This window comes from Prionailurus viverrinus, chromosome D2 (genome assembly GCF_022837055.1).
Source record: "Prionailurus viverrinus isolate Anna chromosome D2, UM_Priviv_1.0, whole genome shotgun sequence".
Taxonomy (NCBI): domain Eukaryota; kingdom Metazoa; phylum Chordata; class Mammalia; order Carnivora; family Felidae; genus Prionailurus; species Prionailurus viverrinus.
The window spans coordinates 6643590-6660665 of record NC_062571.1 but is presented as its reverse complement, the minus strand read 5'-3'; the positions used below and the strand labels follow the sequence as shown (position 1 = coordinate 6660665).

Genomic DNA, 17076 nt, shown 5'->3' with positions numbered 1-17076 from the left:
AGTCGGAGGCCTGACTCTTGCTGTTGTGCTGTTTAGTGGTTACTCAGCCCCTCGAGCTGAGTTGACTCATCAGTGTGTTGGATTTGATAATCCCGCTCATAAAGCAAAAGGCTGCGGGCAGTACTTTATGCTATGACTAGGACATTATAGGGCCACCGTAAAAGTACAGCTAACCGTTGAGCAACACAGCTTTGAATCACCCGGGTCCACTTGTCCACAGTTTTTTTTTTCTTTTTTTCTTTTACAGTACAGTACTTGAATAAACGGGTTTTCTCTTCCTTAGGATTTTCTCCATAACATTTCCTCCAGCTTGCTTTGCTGTAAAAATACAGTATATAGTACACATAACATACAAGATGTGTGTTAATTGAGTGTGTTATCAGTAAAGCTTCAGTCAGCAGTGGGCTGCCAGTGGTTAACGTTTCTGGAGAGTCAAAAGTGGTACACGGGGCTCTGACTGTGCGGGAAGTTGGCGTCCCTGACCCAGGGCTGTTCAAGGGTCCGCCGGAATCACTTTTGTTCCTTATATTCGTATCACGGCTTCCAGATGATAAGCCCATATTGTGAGTCCAGTTGGCCAGCTCAACTTCCTGCTCCTGTCGGGCAGCCGTGGGTTAGTACTGGACGTATCGATAATCGACACGCGGGCAGATGTTAGGACTTGGCCCAGCCGGGAGGGAGGACGGGAGGAGGCGGAGATTTCTGTGGCATAAATACTCCCCCACGTGTGGGAGGACCAGGAAGTGTGGCTGGGCAGGAACACGGCAGTCCGCACTTTGCTACCGGCCACGTACCGCAGTGCCCAGAACACCCTGAGCGTAGCCCCCCGTGACGAGTTCTGACCACTTGTTGCCTCTGCCTGTAGTCTCGTTTATTTGAGTTGTATGTTTGTACAATCCGAGTTCTAGCGATGGCTGTGTTTCCCCACGGGCTTGCCAAAAACCCCGAGAGCGTGACCGTCTGCCCTCGGCGGACCGGTGTGAACAGCACCACGGGCGGCACGTTTCCTGTGAAGCTGTGTTTCAGCCACAGTTCTTCAGGTGCCTGTCTCAGCTCCGGTGGTAAGGGTTTGATTTGGTGGATAAAAGCACGGTTTGCTTTGGAACCTCAAGGCCGTCCTGCGCCCATGCCTTCTGGGGTTGAAGACCAGTCCTGAGACGGGTTTCGAACGTCCACCTCTGTTCTTAGGCATGTGACTGGAGTCCTCCGGGCGCGGCCTCGGCTTCGTAACTGGCGCGGGACCCCTCGTCTCTTCTGGCTGCGTGGTGACCGTGCTTGTGGTTGAGTCAGTCTCGAGTCTCTTCTGTCCCTTTGCTGTGCTCCCCTGAGTCCGCCTCTCATCGGGGACGAGCAGGCGGGGGTCCTCCTCACTCACGGTGGCACGTAGGTTTGCTTTGGTTCAGAAAGGAAGCTTTAATGAAAGTGAGTTGTCTGCAGAGGGAGAGAAACAAAACGAGACGGTATCTGGGCGGTTTCAGGTTCCCACAGGCTTGATGAAAATCTTGGGGAGGAGAATGGAGGGCCGAACGGAAACTGGACCAGATTGCTCAGAGTTTCTTCCAGAAGCAGTTTGTTTAGTGTTCTAGCTCGCCCTTGAGAAGGAAACAGTTGGAGCCTGAGATTGCTAAGGAACAGCTAAGATTGCGGTGGTTGTTTTTTTTAAATCTCACCCACCTAGCTCTCAAAACACATTCTTCGTTGAACCTTAAAAAAAAAATGCCTTGCATATTTCAAAACATTCGTTTCTGTCGGTTCCCTGAAACAGATTTACGTAATCTTAAAACACTTAGTTCTCTTATTTCCTCCTAAAACAATAGATATTTATAGTTCCTACTGAGTCAAGGACGGGCTTGGATTATTGCTAAAGTAATTCTTGTCCATTTCAAGCAGAAACTGATGGATAGAAATTGGAGACCTTTGCCTCTGGATAAGAAATATTAACCCACGTCATGGGGCACCCGAGCGGCTCAGCCGGTTAAGCGTCTGACTTGGGCTCAGGTCATGATCTCACAGTTCATGAGTTCGAGCCCCACGTCGGGCTCTATGCTGACAGCTCAGAGCCTGGAGTCTGCTTCAGATTCTCTCTCTGTCCTTCCCCCACCCGCCCCCCCCCCAATTTGTGCTCTCTCTCTCTCTCTCTCTCTCTCTCTCTCTCTCTCTCAAAAGTAAATAAATAAACATTAAAATTGGTTTAAAAAAGGAAATATTGCCCCAAAGGGTGTCTTTGGTGGCTGTGAAAGCAGACATGGGAAAAATGACCAACAGAGAAACCTCACCGTGCAGAAAATATTCTGATTTATAATTTCTTCCCCCAGAATGGACCCGATGCTATTTCTGGACATCCCCAGTGTAGATGAGTGTTTGACGAGGTAGCTGTTAGGTGTGTGGTCTTCAGATGTGTAAATGGTACAGCCTTACGTGATGTCCAGTCACCACACTCGGAAGTTTGCTCGGTACTTAGGACTTGTGGGTTATGGGGGTGGATTCCAGTACAAATAAGACGGCTCATTCCACGTCAAAACCGATCAAGTGCAAACACAGAAAGCTGTGATTTCAAAACACATGCAGTCAGTGTCATTAGAGGTATATTAACTACTCTGGAAACTCAACAGGAGAGAGAAGTTACCTGTGTGGCAGGAGTGATGAGGCCAGGGAGAGTTTTAGGAGCAGATGACATCTGAGGTGGGTGTTTTGTGAGTAATGCCTTTTTCTGGTTTTCTTAAGTTTATTTACTTTGGAGAGAGAGAGAGAGAGATCGCGTGTGCATGCACTGGGGACAAGGGGCAGAGAGAGAGTGGGAGAGAGAATCCGAAGCAGGCTCTACATCGTCAGTGCAGAGGCCAACATGGGGCTCGAACTCACGAACTGTGAGATCATGACCTGAGCCCGAATCAAGAGTCCACAACGCCTAACGGACTGAGCCACCCAGACACCCCGTGAGTAATGCCTTTTAGTTAAAATACCTATTTTAAAAATTCTAAAAGTTAGCCAGTGTTAATTGGAAAGAACTTTTAAAATGTGCACCTTATTCAGACTGGAAAAATTCATCGATATCATCACTGCCCAGAGACACCATCGGTAACATTGTTTTTTTGCTTTGTTTTGTTTTGTTTCGGTATTCTGCCATACTCTTTCTGAGCCTGGATTAGATTCATCCTTTTTTCCCTCCTAAAACAGATTATTTGTTTTAAGTATCGTTTTAACACCTGAGTTGATTGACAGTGTACTGAAAGCATGCCACCGTTAATAAACACACACTTACGTCGTGTTTGTTGTTGTCATGCGGCACTTCACGCGTCACGTGGTCTGTGATGTGTATACCCAGTCCCCCAGTGGTGGGCATTTTGGTCGTGCTCAACTTTCCTTCTGGTGAAGCCGGCTGTGACGGACCTCTTTGAGCGTGCGTTGTGGTGCACTTGCCCAGTTACACACGCAGGAACTTGGAACAGAGTTGGGCAGTGCTTAGCGCGGCAGCTGGAAGGAGCAGTGTGAGGCAGGGGTGGGGGAGGAGGGTGTCACTCTGGGGCAAGGCAAGTGGATCCGCACGTTGGGAGAGACGGGGCCTTCCAGGTCACACCCTTGTCCTTTCCTCTTGTCTGTTGGGAGCCATATTGGGATCTAGCTCCTACTTCCAATGAACATTCTGAGTGTCTTCAGTTTTCCTTAATTTCCCTTATTGTGGGAAGAATTAACTAGTTAATTGTTATGGATCACGGGTAATTAGATATTAGTTATAGATGATAGATAATTAATAGTTCTTCTTTCCAAAACCTCTGGAGAGCCTTAAGCAACCGGCCAGTCGGGGAGTGAACAAGTAATGGAGATTGGGAAGAGATTGTATGTGTGTATGTGTATGTGTGTGCGTGAGAGTGTGTGTGAGTGTATGTGTGTGTTTGTGTATATGTCTGTGTGTGAGTGTGTTTTTGTGTGTATGTTTGTGTGTGTGTGTATGTGTATGTGTGTGCGTGAGAGTGTGTGTGTGTTTGTGTATATGTTTGTGTGTGTGAATGTGTTTTTGTGTGTATGTTTGTGAGTGTGTGTGTGTGTGTGCATGAGAGTGTGTGTGAGTGTATGTGTGGGTTTGTGTATATGTCTGTGTGTGTGTGTTTTTGTGTGTATGTTTGTGTGCGTGAGTGTGTGTGTGTGTGTGTGTGTGCATGAGAGTGTGTGTGAGTGTATGTGTGGGTTTGTGTATATGTCTGTGTGTGTGTTTTTGTGTGTATGTTTGTGTGTGTGTGTGTGTGTGCATGAGAGTGTGTGTGAGTGTATGTGTGGGTTTGTGTATATGTCTGTGTGTGTGTGTTTTTGTGTGTATGTGTGTGTGAGTGTGTGTGTGTGTGCATGAGAGTGTGTGTGAGTGTATGTGTGTGTTTGTGTATATGTTTGTGTGTGAGTGTGTTTTTGTGTGTATGTTTGTGTATGTGTGTGTGTGCACGTGTAGAAAAAAACTGAGAGCAGAGGAGCCGGCAGGTTTGAAAAGCAAAGGAAACATCATTAATACGTGTGCTTTATACACTTTTTAACAAACTGAGTAAAATTTAAAGATGCTTTGGGAAAGATACAGATCAGGAGAGAAGTATCATAATTTAATAATAATACTATCTTATATTTACTAGGTGCTTTTATGCGCTTGTGTGTTTTACTTGTTTTTTTAAGTTCATGTATTTATTTTGAGAGAGTGCACGTGGGGAAGGGGCAGAGAGGGGGAGAGAATCCCAAGAGGGCTCCTTGTCCCCAGCGCAAAACCCTGGCGTGGGGCTCAAACCCACGAAACCGCAAGATCATGACCTGAGCCGAAACCACGAGTCAGACACTTAATCGACTGAGCACTCCGGTGCCCCTGCTTGTGTTTTAAATGCACGGTTTTACTGAAGCACATCTCAAACCCCTTCTTAGGGAGAGTGCAGGATTCCCCCCATTTTGCAGGTAAAACAGAGGCCTCGGAGGCTGGCTTGGGGGGGGCATCCCCGGACTTGATGTTGGAGCTGAGGGCTTGGGGCGGGAGGGTCATGAGGCCCTAGTAAGACGATCCCTGACAGGTGACATGGAGGGACAGCTTCTTTCGTCGTCACCAATGGGAAGAAAGCACTTCCTGAGCCATTTTCCCTTCCCTTCCTGGGAGATTGTGTTACTGCTATTGCCAGAGCTTTCCGGCCACCTTCCTTCCCTTTGGGAGGGGGGAGGGGGGAGGGGGGAGGGGGGAGGGGGGAGGGTTCCGCTTTCCCACCCCAGGGGGGGTCGACCCCCGTGGCCATCTTGGCCGGAGGACTTATTTTGGCCGAAAAAGTGTGACTAGTGAGGACACATGCCATTTCCCAGCAGCAGAGGAGGCCTGCCGCGTCGCTCCTGTCCCCGCCACGAGGCCCGCACGTCCCAGGGAGGGGTGCTCCTTCCCCCTCCGTCCCGGGGAGGAGCACATGGGCAGCCACAGCTCAGTTCCAAGGAACCAAACAGGAGCCAGAAATTAGAGACAGCCTTTCTCTGTCGTTGGTGCTCTGTGATGCTGCAGCGTAATTTAGCCCGAACCGATGCGTTCCCGCTGTCGTGTTGCTGTCTGTCCCCTGCACTGTCGAGGTGAACCTTCATCACACGTTATCCCTTCAGTAAGGCATTTAACCAGGTATTTGGGGCGGCCCCCCTTGCCCCTCATTTCCTTCTTCAGACACTTGTCGGACATATCCCGGGTCAAGGGCTGGACGTCCAGTCCCGGCTCCCAGCCTCAGGAATCTTCGAGCTGGGCGCCGCGTATCCGGAAGTGGTAAAACAAGGCAGGCGGCTGGGTCCTAGAGACAGTGTCCCGTGGTCACCGGCGGGCCGTGCTCGGAGGTGGACCCGCTCTGTTGCCATCCTCATGACACCCTTGGAGTGGCTTTGCTCTCCGCCACCTAAGCTCATCTTCCCCCTTCTCTCCTCCTCCTCAACCCGTGTGTACTGCACTGTGTGGTTTGTGCCGAATGCTAGATTTCCTTACTCCCCACTTGCATTTGTGCTGAAACCATTTGTACCAGCTCATCCACTAGATTAGTGTCTGTGTCCTTTCTCTTGACACGTGTTGCAAGCGGCTTAACATCACACAGGACATTATTACAACAAAATTAAACTCTCAGTAAATTATTGACTGTTTTTGTTGATTTTTTTCTCCCCTTGAAGTTACTGATTCTTTTTTCCGTGACGTGTTAAGGCTCTGCGTGGACTTGGTAAATACCTTACCTCCGTTCGGGACAATTCGGAGTTGAACTGTCTTATTTCAGATCCCGTGTCTGACAGTCGGACAGGTGTTCAGGAGATCTGACTTGACTTCACGTTCCTAGCGACTAGGTGTGGCTTCGGACCGTGGAGAGAAACCGAAAGTTCCTACAGGTCTGTCCAACCTGTAGTTTCCGGGCTGAGACAGTGCATGATTTGGCCACTCCCTTCCTCTCTGATTGAATTCAGCTACTTTCTGTCTTGTTACTTCGGACCACCTCTCCACTTTGACTTCAAAAGGCACATGGTTAATTTATTATTCAAGTCCCATCTTGGACCAACGGCTTTCAAACTTTTTTTGTCCAATATACGCAGAAAGAAAAGGTCATCAAGTCGGACAGAAGGAACACTCAGGGAACTGCTGCGATTTATTGGTAATGGTGTGCTTTTAAGTTTGGGTGGTAGGTTCATGATTGTTGACTTTAATATCATTTTTCCTGACAAATAATGTTAAATGTATTTTCTTGTATGTATTAGATACTATCTAACCAAAAATTTTTTTCAAAGGTAGAACACAGTTCATGTTGTTAAATGCACCCATTGCGTTTATATTGGCATAACTGTGACATTAGTTATTTTAACAACTTTAATTTTCTTGTAAAACATCTTAGATGGGCATTTTAATAGAGAGTGCCCTCTGTTTTCAACAGAGCAAAATAATTTTGTTTTGAAGACACTATTTATTGATCTTTGATTTCCCGATGATCTTCATGTAAATATAAGAATCAGTGTAGTTGAGGGCTCACCCAGAGAAATATTTTCTTTTGTTCTAACACAGAGAAGTATCCTCTGTTGGGAAGGATATAGAAAGTTAATGTCTGGTTATCGAAAGGGACTGGCCACTAGTCCCTTCGTTTTTTTGCAGGAGAATCTAAATATTTACAGAGTCTGAAACGTTAGCTCTCCGTCTCCTCAACTGTAAGCCCACGCCTGTTTGTCATCTATGGAGATCAGACATGACAGCCCCAGCTTGGGGGTCAAACATACATGGCTTTGAAGCCAGCTCTGACTCATCTTAGCCGTTGACCTTGGGCATCAAAACCTTCTTGACGCCCAGTTTCCTTGTGGGCTCAGTACGGCTGTTAACACCTGCCTTGCTGTGTTGTGTGCACTTTAAATGGGAAGTAACATCTGTACAGTAGGAGCCACTGTCATGACTGGATGCTCAGCACATGAATTAAATCGAGCGTATTGTTCTTGTTCCAGGTGGAATTTCAAGTACATTTTCCTGTAGGAACAGTGTGAAGAATGAGGTTTGAGTACAGTATCAGAAATATTATTAACACTGTACTTGGATCCATCATAAGTTAAATAGGCTTTTAAAGACTGGCCAGAGAAGCCAATGTCTACGTTTTATCTCTAGTGAAATGCATTTCAGGTACCACCTAAGGGTTCATTGACTCCAGACCTTAGAAGTGAACTTTTAGAATGTAATTTATTACCAGGTTGAGGACTGACTGTTTAGATAACCTCTTGCTCAGACATAAAATGGAATGTCTTGACAGGTGGTGGTGTTTTTTTGGGCAGACAGATGAGCCCTCCTTTCTACTCCTGAGAAGGAAACTCACCTTCTGGAGAACTTACAACTCTTCCTGCTGAGCCAACGATGTAGTTCCAGCGTAGACTGGCCAAAATTGGGACCTTGACCACTGGGTGGGCGTGTTTTTCCTGAGAATCTTAAAAATTCCAACTATGGGATAATCCCTTTTAGGGGCAGAGCTGGGAGGTAAGTGGAAGAAGGCAGGTTTCAGGAAGGGAGAATGGAACCGACCTGTAGGAGCAGAGATGCCATTTTGCCCTGCTGGAGCCATTTCGCGTACGTCCTCAAGCCCAGCTGCCCTGTGGCTTTCCTGTTGCTGGGCTACTTAGAGTCCACACAGTGCACCTCGCTCTTACCCATGATGCTCCACGTGCCATTTCTGTTACCTGCAAGTTAAAGAATGCTGACTAACTTATGGGGTTGTTTAGACTTGGAATACTGAAGAAGTTGTGTCTTTGTCATGGCAATTATAATAAATATAATTACATAGTAGGACAGCTGATTGAGGACATACCTTTTTGAGAACAATGGTGGTGTTGATTCCCAGTTCATAAAAGCAGAAATGTATTAGCAAAATCAAAGGGTGCTAGTGACTGTGTGTGTGTGTGTGTGTGTGTGTGTGTGTGAGAGAGAGAGAGAGAGAGAGAGAGAGAGAGAGAGAGAGAGAGAGAGAATGACTCCTAGAACACACTGATGATCACCAGAAGGGAGGTGAGGGGAGATGGATGAAAAAGGCGATGGGGATTAAGGAGTGCACTTGTTGTGATGAATACCCGATGATTAAAATAAAAACTTTGTAAAAAAGAGAGAAAGAGGATTAACGACTCTTGACCGGAGTTTGCTCTAACGCACGCATCTTATGACGTGTAGATTTTAAACCAAATAAACACAGAAATTCAAGTGATGATTCTAGTAGTTGGGAGTTGCCTCGAAGCACTGCCCTTTGCTACCACTTACAGTTGCGAGCACCTGCAGGTGACCCAGTGGAGGCTCGTGGCTGCACCGTGTACATTGCGAGAGATGTTTGTCTTTAAGGAGCAATTGGTACTTTGGCAAGATTGGCAGATGTGTGTACGTGTGTTCCTTTCCAGCAACGGAAGGTGAAATGACTTAGTGCCTCTGTTTCCTTCAGTGGGCCAGTGTTGGAGGAACTGAGACTTTATGTGATGACACTCTTTTGTAAACTGTACTTCCCTTTAGGAAGCATCCGGTTCGCTCTGTCTCGGCAGTGGCGCTCTGTATCGTTGGGGCATGTCATAAAGAGCAGAGAAACGCGCCTGCCACTTGAGGTCTGCTTGCCAACTGGTCTGAACAGCCATCAATGGTTGCTTACTCTCGAGGGGGCAGCAGTCAGAAGGAAAGTTTTCCTTTCTCCTTTGCGGCCGTTGTAGAACTGAAACACCATGTATCTCAATGACAGCTGTTTCTTCAGAATCTGTTACGTCCTGGTCTTTGAAACACGATCTCTTCCTCCGATGGACTTTTGTCATCTGGGGGGAGAGAAAGGTCAGGGGTCTCAGGAAGAAGGAAGATGCCACAGTTCTGGAAGTCCATTTCGGGATGGAGTTATAAAGAATAAGGTCGGTAGGCATTTGGAGGAAAGGAGAGTTGTCTAAGGCTTGACCCCGTGAGGAGGGTTCCAGGAAATGGAAGTGTCTAGAAGGTGACAACTAGTATGAAGGGCGAGTTGAAGGTCATCAGCCCCGGAGCCTGTATGTACTGTGCCTGCTGCTTCGAGGGAACAGGGAGACCAGTTGGGTTATTTGACTGAGGGTTTTCAAGGTGGAAGATGGCTGTTAGACAGTTGGAGGCCAGCTTTGGAACGACTGACACCGTGGCCTGGGCCCCGTGGGCTCATGGTCACTTTTTTTGAACTGTGCAATGATAGTCTGTACTTTGCATAATAATTTTAGGGAAAAAAGACCTCCTAGAAACAGTTATCCTTTTTCTACGGTGAGAACATTCCAACAGCATTGGCAACTGTGTCCTCATTCCCCAAGCATAAAGGTCACTGTAACCGTCTTTTAAGTGCCTTGAGTTATGGTTGCAGGTGAACATATTTTTAAGCTTTGCTTCCTAGACAGAGCACCCAGGCTATGAATTTTAAGTTTGACTGGATCCTAGGCAACAGAAGCAAACTTAATTGTCTCTCTCTTTCCTGTACGGCTACTTTCCCTTCCTCTTTCATGTACTTCACTGTATCTGTGTATGTCTACACACACGGACAATTGCATTTTCGAGACTGTAGGTGTTGTTTACGGAGTTGCTCACATACCTGTAGGTTGTGTGTGTGTGTGTGTGTGTGTGTATCCTTCTGATATAAAAGAGCTATTCATGGTGTAACAGCCAACATATTATCAGTTTGGCCAGTATAACTGGTTATAATAGTTTTGTAAACAGAAAATCACTGTGCTTAAAAATACATATTAATTTGCGTGACTGTTTGAGGAAAGTTGCCTATAAAGCAAATATTTTCCTTTTGATCTCTGCTATAAAACCAGGTTAATTGGTAGAGAGAGGGAAGGTTTATGACATGGTGGCATGCTGGACTTTCACATTTATCAGGTGCTGGCGATGATGCATTAGGAGCACAGAGGGAGGGACCTGGCCGCTGGAACAGCATTCAAGGGACACCCAGCCTTGGTGACCTGGCATAGGGGGATGAGTGCATGAGCTGGGAATGGGGGAAAACGGTACAGATATGTGAAGCCCACATAGGAGGCCCTCATCATACCTGTTGATACTGAATTCTCTGGAAAGGGGCAGGGCTCAGATGACTCCAGAATTTAACTTAAAGCATCCAGGATGATAAGATTACTTTTATGTGAGAGTCAACAGAGATTCTCAGCTTCATCATCTAGACTGGGCGAATGTATGCCTGTTACTAAGCATCAGTGTGAGGTCGTAGGCTTACCTTGCACCTGCCCTTTTTGACCATAACGTTGGTCTGTCAGGTGGAGGAATTCTTAGAGCCCTTAAGAGAGATGATGAAGCAGTTTGCTTAGGGCTGGCTTCCTGGTCACTCATGGGCAGAGCTGGGATTAGAGCTGCAGCTCTGGCTTCCTGGTGCCCTGTTCTTTCACTCTTACATGCTGGTTTGCAGAAAATCCCAGTTCAGAAAGGGTCCAATTTGATCTCACTCTAGATCTCATCTTTGCTGTTGAGTATTTTGAAGACATTTTGGCCCATAGAATGACTGGTTCTGAACAAATGTGCGAAAGTTAAACTTAGGAGATCTTCTCCAAAGCCAAGAAGATTTTCTTTGTAACTTAAAAAAAAAATTCTTACTCTGCTAAAACTCTCTACTCCCACTAACCATCAACTCCTTTCTTTACTGGTCCACAGAACCTGGTGGTTCTGGAGGCTTCTGTGATTTGCCAATTCCCAGTTACCTAAAGTTTCCTTTAAGTATTTTTCCTCCAGAGTTATGTTTAGGGCACAGTAACCCAGATGGAATATTTGAAAATCATTTTTACTTTTTTAACAGTTGATTTACTGTGGCGTCAATGAAATCATTTCCATTTTAAGCCTTTTTTTTTTTTTTGGTAGTAAAGCTCCTATTGTATAACACCAAATCCAAGGATCCTGAATCAAAAGTTTCTTTAATTAAAAAAAAATGTTGATCTTGAGAGAGAGAGAGAGAGAACACGTGCGAGCAGGGGAGGGGCAGAGAGAGAGAGAGAGAGGGAGAGAGAATCCCAAGCAGGCTCCAATCAGCCTCACCTGGGACTCAATCCCAGCAACCAAACCCTGAGATCATGACCTGAGCGGAGACTGAGCCACCCAGGCACTCCTCTTTAATTTTTTTTTTTTTTTTAATCACTCAAATAAGGGACTCCGACCATACAACACCAGAGTACTATTTCAGCTCTAAAATTATTTGGATATTTTAACATTGAAAAGACTTTTTTTTTTAAAGGCCACTTGGTCCATAGTTTTGGTGATTCTGACTCAGAGCTTAGAGGGACAAGACAGCACCGTTGAGTGCCTGCTGTATGTCCAGCACTGTGCCAAAAACGCTGTCCATGTATTGTGACATACGAGCTGTCCCACAAGCCGTGTCAGGCGGGTGTTTGGTCCCCCTTCTCTGCAGATAATTAACTTGCCCAAGGTCATTCGTGTCAGAGGTCAGGTCTGAATCTGCCGTGATCCCAGATCCCATGCTCATTACATCCAGAATCACCGCCTAACTCGAGAACTTTTCCCTGAAGGAGTGGAAATCAGCGTCCATCCACTGCTCAAGTATTTCATAACAAGATTAATTCTTGTTTGGAAAGAGTTTCTGAAGAGCCATCCACCATTTCCTTGAAGTTGTTAGAGGCTGAAGTTAGAAAAAAAAAAAAAAAGATTTTTTTTGTTTTTTTGTTTTAAAGGCTGTAAAACGGCCCCGAAGCCCGATATAAATCAAGAAAGGAAAGTTCCGCCTTAGCCGCCAGTGAACACGCTTATTGGTTAGGACTGCCCGGGCTGACTCATTTCTTTTTTGCTGTGTTAGACGGCCACACCCTGCATTCCAAAAACCCTCCGCCGCCCGGCCACGCCCGCGGCCTCCGCGCGGAGCCTCGGGAGCGGCAGTCGGCGCGCCAGCTGCCCGCGCCCCGGAGCCCCGCGCGGGTGTCCGTGTCGGGGTCGGCGCGCGCCGGCCGGCCAGGCCGCGGGGCGAGGCGCAGGGCCCGGGGCGCCCCCCTCCGTCCCCCTCCCCGCCGGGGCCGCGCGCGCGCTCACTCGGCGCCCCAGGAACCGTCCCGAGACCGCCCCCGGGGACCGGAGACGTAAGCGTGCGCCTTCGGGGACGCGTGGCGCGGATCGGGTGCCGTGCGCGGTGCGCGCCGCGCGCCGCGCTGGCGGAGACGGCAGGCCCGGGTGCGGGCGGGCCCGGGTGCGGGAGGCGGCGTGCGCGGACGCGCCGCACGTGCGCGGGGCGCGGCTCCGCTTGGGGGCGTCGCGCGTCCCCGGGGCAGCCTTTCGGGCGGGCGGGCTTGCGCGGACGGCCAGGTTCCTGGGTTTGGGGGAGTCCCCCCTCAAGGTCCAGCGCCCGTGCCTGCCGAACGTCCCCGGCGAGCTCCCGTGCTGGCGGGGAGCCGGGGCCAGGGCAGCACGTGCTCCGCGTGTTTACTCCGCCGCCACGCGCCCTGAGCGTTGTGGCCAGCAAGTGCTCGCGTGACCGGTGCATAGAAGTCCCCGCAGAATGCCCGGCCTGGCGCCCCCGGCCCCGTGGGTGCTTGCTCTGCGCGGCGGCCAAGTCACACCGAAGTGACAGCCCGGGGATCTGAGGTCTCCGTCCAGTCCCCTCTCCACCCTGTTGCCTTCTCCCTTGAAACTGTACGTAGAAATAAAATCGTGGAACTTCCTTAAAAATCTTCCTGTGTCGAATACGAGTCCGCCACTGCACTGAGATTTGTTTGTGTGCTGTACGTGAAGTATGTTTTTGCGAGGGGGTGGGGAGGTGTCCGGGACAGGAGAAGCCGAATCTCGTGATTATTCTGGTTGGCTGAGGACGCACACAGTGCCACAGGCGTCTGTCGCCGTCGGAAACACGGACCGTCCAGGCAAGGCGGGCCGAGGGCGTCCTGGTAGCGGAGCGGGTGGCGGGAAGGTTGTAAACTGAACGCGAAGTTGCGAACGTGAATGGCGAAGCTGTGAGTGGTGCCCTTCTCCTTCATTCACGGAGACAGAGACGACTGCAAGCCGACAGGCCCTGTGGCAGAACGGCGCTTTGCAGCTGACTTCGTAGCTCTGGGAAGGAAACCTCTCTAGAAAGAAATCCACATGTAGTAATTAAATTAATTGGATGGAATTTTTAATTAGTTACACCTTGACCTCCGGGTAGCGCTGTGTCCAAGCTCACAGGCTTGTTGCTCTGTCGCTCTGACTTTAACTCATCAAGTGCCTCTGTGTGAGATGTGACAACACGGAATCCTGGTTCTTTTGAGGACCAGCCTGTGATATCGAAAGAAATGGCGTGAAGCGCCCTGGGGTAGTCGGAAAACTCCCCCCACAGGCGGTGACAAGGGGAAAATATTTTGGTAAATCTCTCCAGTGTCTAAAATCTAAAGGGATGAAATAAACTTAGATTTTTTTAAGTTTCCTTTTTCAAGTTTATTTATTTTGAGAGAGAGAGAATATGGGGAAGGGGCAGAGAGAGAGAGAGAGAAGCCCCACTCAGGGCTTGAAGTCAGGAACCCTGAGATCAAGAGTTGGACACTTAGGGGCGCTTGGGTGGCTCAGTCGGTTAAGCATCCGACTTCGGCTCAGGTCACGATCTCAGTCCGTGGGTTCGAGCCCCGCGTCGGGCTCTCTGCTGACAGCTCGGAGCCTGGAGCCTGCTTTGGATTCTGTGTCTCCCTCCCTCTGACCCTCCCCGGTTCGTGCTCTGTCTCTCTCTGTCTCAAAAATAAATAAACATCCAAAAAAAAAAAAAAGAGTTGGACACTTAACCGACTGAGCCATCCAGGCGCCCATAAATTCGATTTTGATTTGAGCTTTGCCTAATAATTGTGACAGGGCCGGGCATTTAAGGACCTGCTATTATCAGGCAGTGAGATGCTTTACGCCCATATCTCATTTAATGTTTACATTATTGCCGAGGGATAGAGGTATTGTTTGTTTTATAGTTGAAGAAGCAGCTTTGGCAAGGTTACATCATCTCCAGATTTCACAGCCGGTGAGCTGGGTTTACACTCGAAGGTGGCGTTTAAGATTTGGTCATTTTTCCATGTGAAATAATCCACAGGAGTTTCTTCAGAGCAGGTGTGTGTGTGTGTGTGTGTGTGTGTGTGTGTGTGTGTGTGTGTGTGTGATTTTAAACGCTCTTTGTTGCCCCCGTGCCAAAATGCCGGAGTTCAAGGAATAACGCATTTACTTTGGGAGCCCATGGTCTTCAAATATTAACCAAGCAAAGCCCTTTTCTCGATGAACCTGTTAGCGCATGTGACCGCCTCATAGTTACTGATTTAGGGTGACTTTCTACTGGGTTTTTTTTTTCTTTGAAGCCCTTTTCATTGTGGACTTGCAGATTCTTCCTGCTCCTCATTCACCCAAGGGCAAGGGCAGCTCAGGAGTTCTGTCGTTGTCGAATCAAGCCGCCTGGTCCGTGGACATCCAGCGGTGGTATTCTCTGCGTGTGAGCGTGCACCCGCAGTAATTTCTCCATGATATGACACATTTTTAAACTTGTTTTCAGCACACAGGTTAGCGTCGCACCTGTCTGTTAGGAACGGTGAGGTCGTGAAGGTCACGCTCCGCGCGCTACGACTTTTCTTGTCAGGCGAAGGTGACGAAGTCTCCGTGTGTCTCACCAGGGGCGGCCGACAGCTGGAGGGTCCATCTGCTGGGTCGTCTCTTGGGATGTCCCAATGAAAGAGAACGAGGCCGTGAGCTGCAGTATCTATGCCAGAACTGGGTACCGCTCACACCCCCACCTTGTCGTCGTCACCGTCTGTTGACACAGAACGCCCACCTGCCTTCCGTGGCAAGATGCCAATGCCGTGGCCTCCTCCCGAAACCTGTCTAAATCCTCGCCGCACTAAGTGACTTGAGTTCTGGAGGATGTTGAAAGCACATGCCGGTGTGATGATAACACCCCTGGGGGGTTATCTTGCGAAAATCATGGAGAGGAGGAAGTGTGCCGGGCAGCTTGGCTTTCAAAACTGGGGGTGGGGGGGATGGTCAGTTCTGGAAACTTGACACTCAGGGCTTACGTTGGCATCATCTAGCAGAACTATAACTGACAGTCTTGAAAAGACGGGTAGCGATCGATTTAGAAAGAGTGGCGACGTTTGGTATCCAGCGTCACTCCTTTCCATCTGACCTCATTTCCTTTTTGGTGGTGACCGGACAGGTATGTCAGCATTGCCGTAGGCGATGACAGGTCGGCCTCAGCCAGACAGTTAACAAAAGTGCTCTGTGTTCTTTGCTCAAGGTGGGACAGATGTAGGTGGGACAAGTGGGTTTGTGTCTTGTCCCAAAGGGGGATGGTCGGGAGGGTGACGTCAGCCTCGCGCAAGGTGCCAGTGGTGTGGGGCCCTTGATAACAGTTGGAGGAAAGACCTCACGCACTGGCGGAGGTGGAGTATTTAGAACCAAGGAGGCGACGGTCCCTGAGTTCTCTGGAGCACTGGAGATGGTGGTAAAGAACGGGGACTCGGGGGCGCCTGGGGGGCTCAGTCTGTTGAACGTCCGACTCTTGGTTTTGGCTCAGGTCATGATCTCAGAGTTCATGGGCTCGAGCCCGAGTTAGGCTCTGCGCTGACAACATGGATCCTGCTTGGAATTCTCTCTCCCTTTCTCTCTGCCCCTCCCTCCCTCCCTCTTTCTTTCTCTCTCTCCCTCTCAAAATGAGTGGACAAACTTAAAAAACAAAAAAACAGAGCAGGGACTCTGGCTTGACTTCGGGCAAGTTACTTGACTGTTCTGGGCCTCTGTCTCTTCATTCATAAAACGCGGTCAGTAATACCTACTTTATATGGTTGTCAAAGATGTCCAAGGATTAAATTAGATAATCCACGTGAAGTGCTTAAAAACCAAGCCTAATGTAAATTGTATATGTGAGACGCTAGTCCTCTGTTGATCCTGCCTTTACCACTTTGGGCAAGGCTGTGTACGTTTCTCGGTCTGTGTTTCAGTGTGTGCCCAGAATGGGGTAATCCAGTTTGGCCACGGGTCTGGAAACTTTGAACAGAGGTTGAAGATGCTGGGGACGCGTACCTTCGCGCAGAGGCTGAAAGATGGTCGTTGGGTCCTGTAAAGTGAAACACAGGGGGTCACGTTCTCAGTTGTGTATGTTCTATCCAGTCCAGCAGGTGCTTTCTCTTAAGGAGCTGTCGTCTGGTATCCTAGAAATCTCCATGAAACTAGAAGTTAGAAGCGCTCTTTCTTGGTATCAGTATGATCTAACTAACAGTGATGCGATCTGAGGCACTCAGCTGAACGCAGTGGTTTCCCGGGCTGGTGGGGAGGAGTGTGCTGTGCACGTTCAGTGCGCAGAAGCCCGGGACGCTGCTAGCGGCTGCCTGCGTGGGAGGAGCCCCTCGCCCAGGAATGAAAGGTCCAGTCCGCATGTCATCAGTGCTGAGGTTGAAAGCCCCTGCTTGTTCACTCTTCAGTATGTGTTCCTGAAATTTGAATCCTGATCTTTGCTCTAGCTCTGTCAGAGGGAGCGTTAAGGGTCTGTTTAGGAAAGGGCCTGGGAGAGTTCATGCGTTCTGGAATGTGCACACGTATACAGCGTCTACACTTTATTAGCAGCCCAGCAAGATCTCATTTGCTCCGTTCCCCGGAGGAGTATTTTA

At 48.7% G+C, this 17076-nt stretch overlaps 1 protein-coding gene across 10 annotated transcripts in view; it reads left to right on the top strand.

Moving 5' to 3' along the window:
• Positions 1-17076, top strand: part of SGMS1 (sphingomyelin synthase 1) — a 289080-nt gene that overhangs the window by 173027 nt on the left and 98977 nt on the right. Inside the window, exon 1 of one of the 10 annotated variants that reach the window (XM_047824534.1) lies at positions 12416-12558. The exons of the other annotated variants lie outside the window; for them this stretch is intronic. The gene's annotated coding sequence lies outside the window, so the exon portion shown is untranslated. Of the gene's footprint in view, positions 1-12415; positions 12559-17076 lie in introns of those variants that run through there. 10 annotated transcript variants of the gene reach the window in all.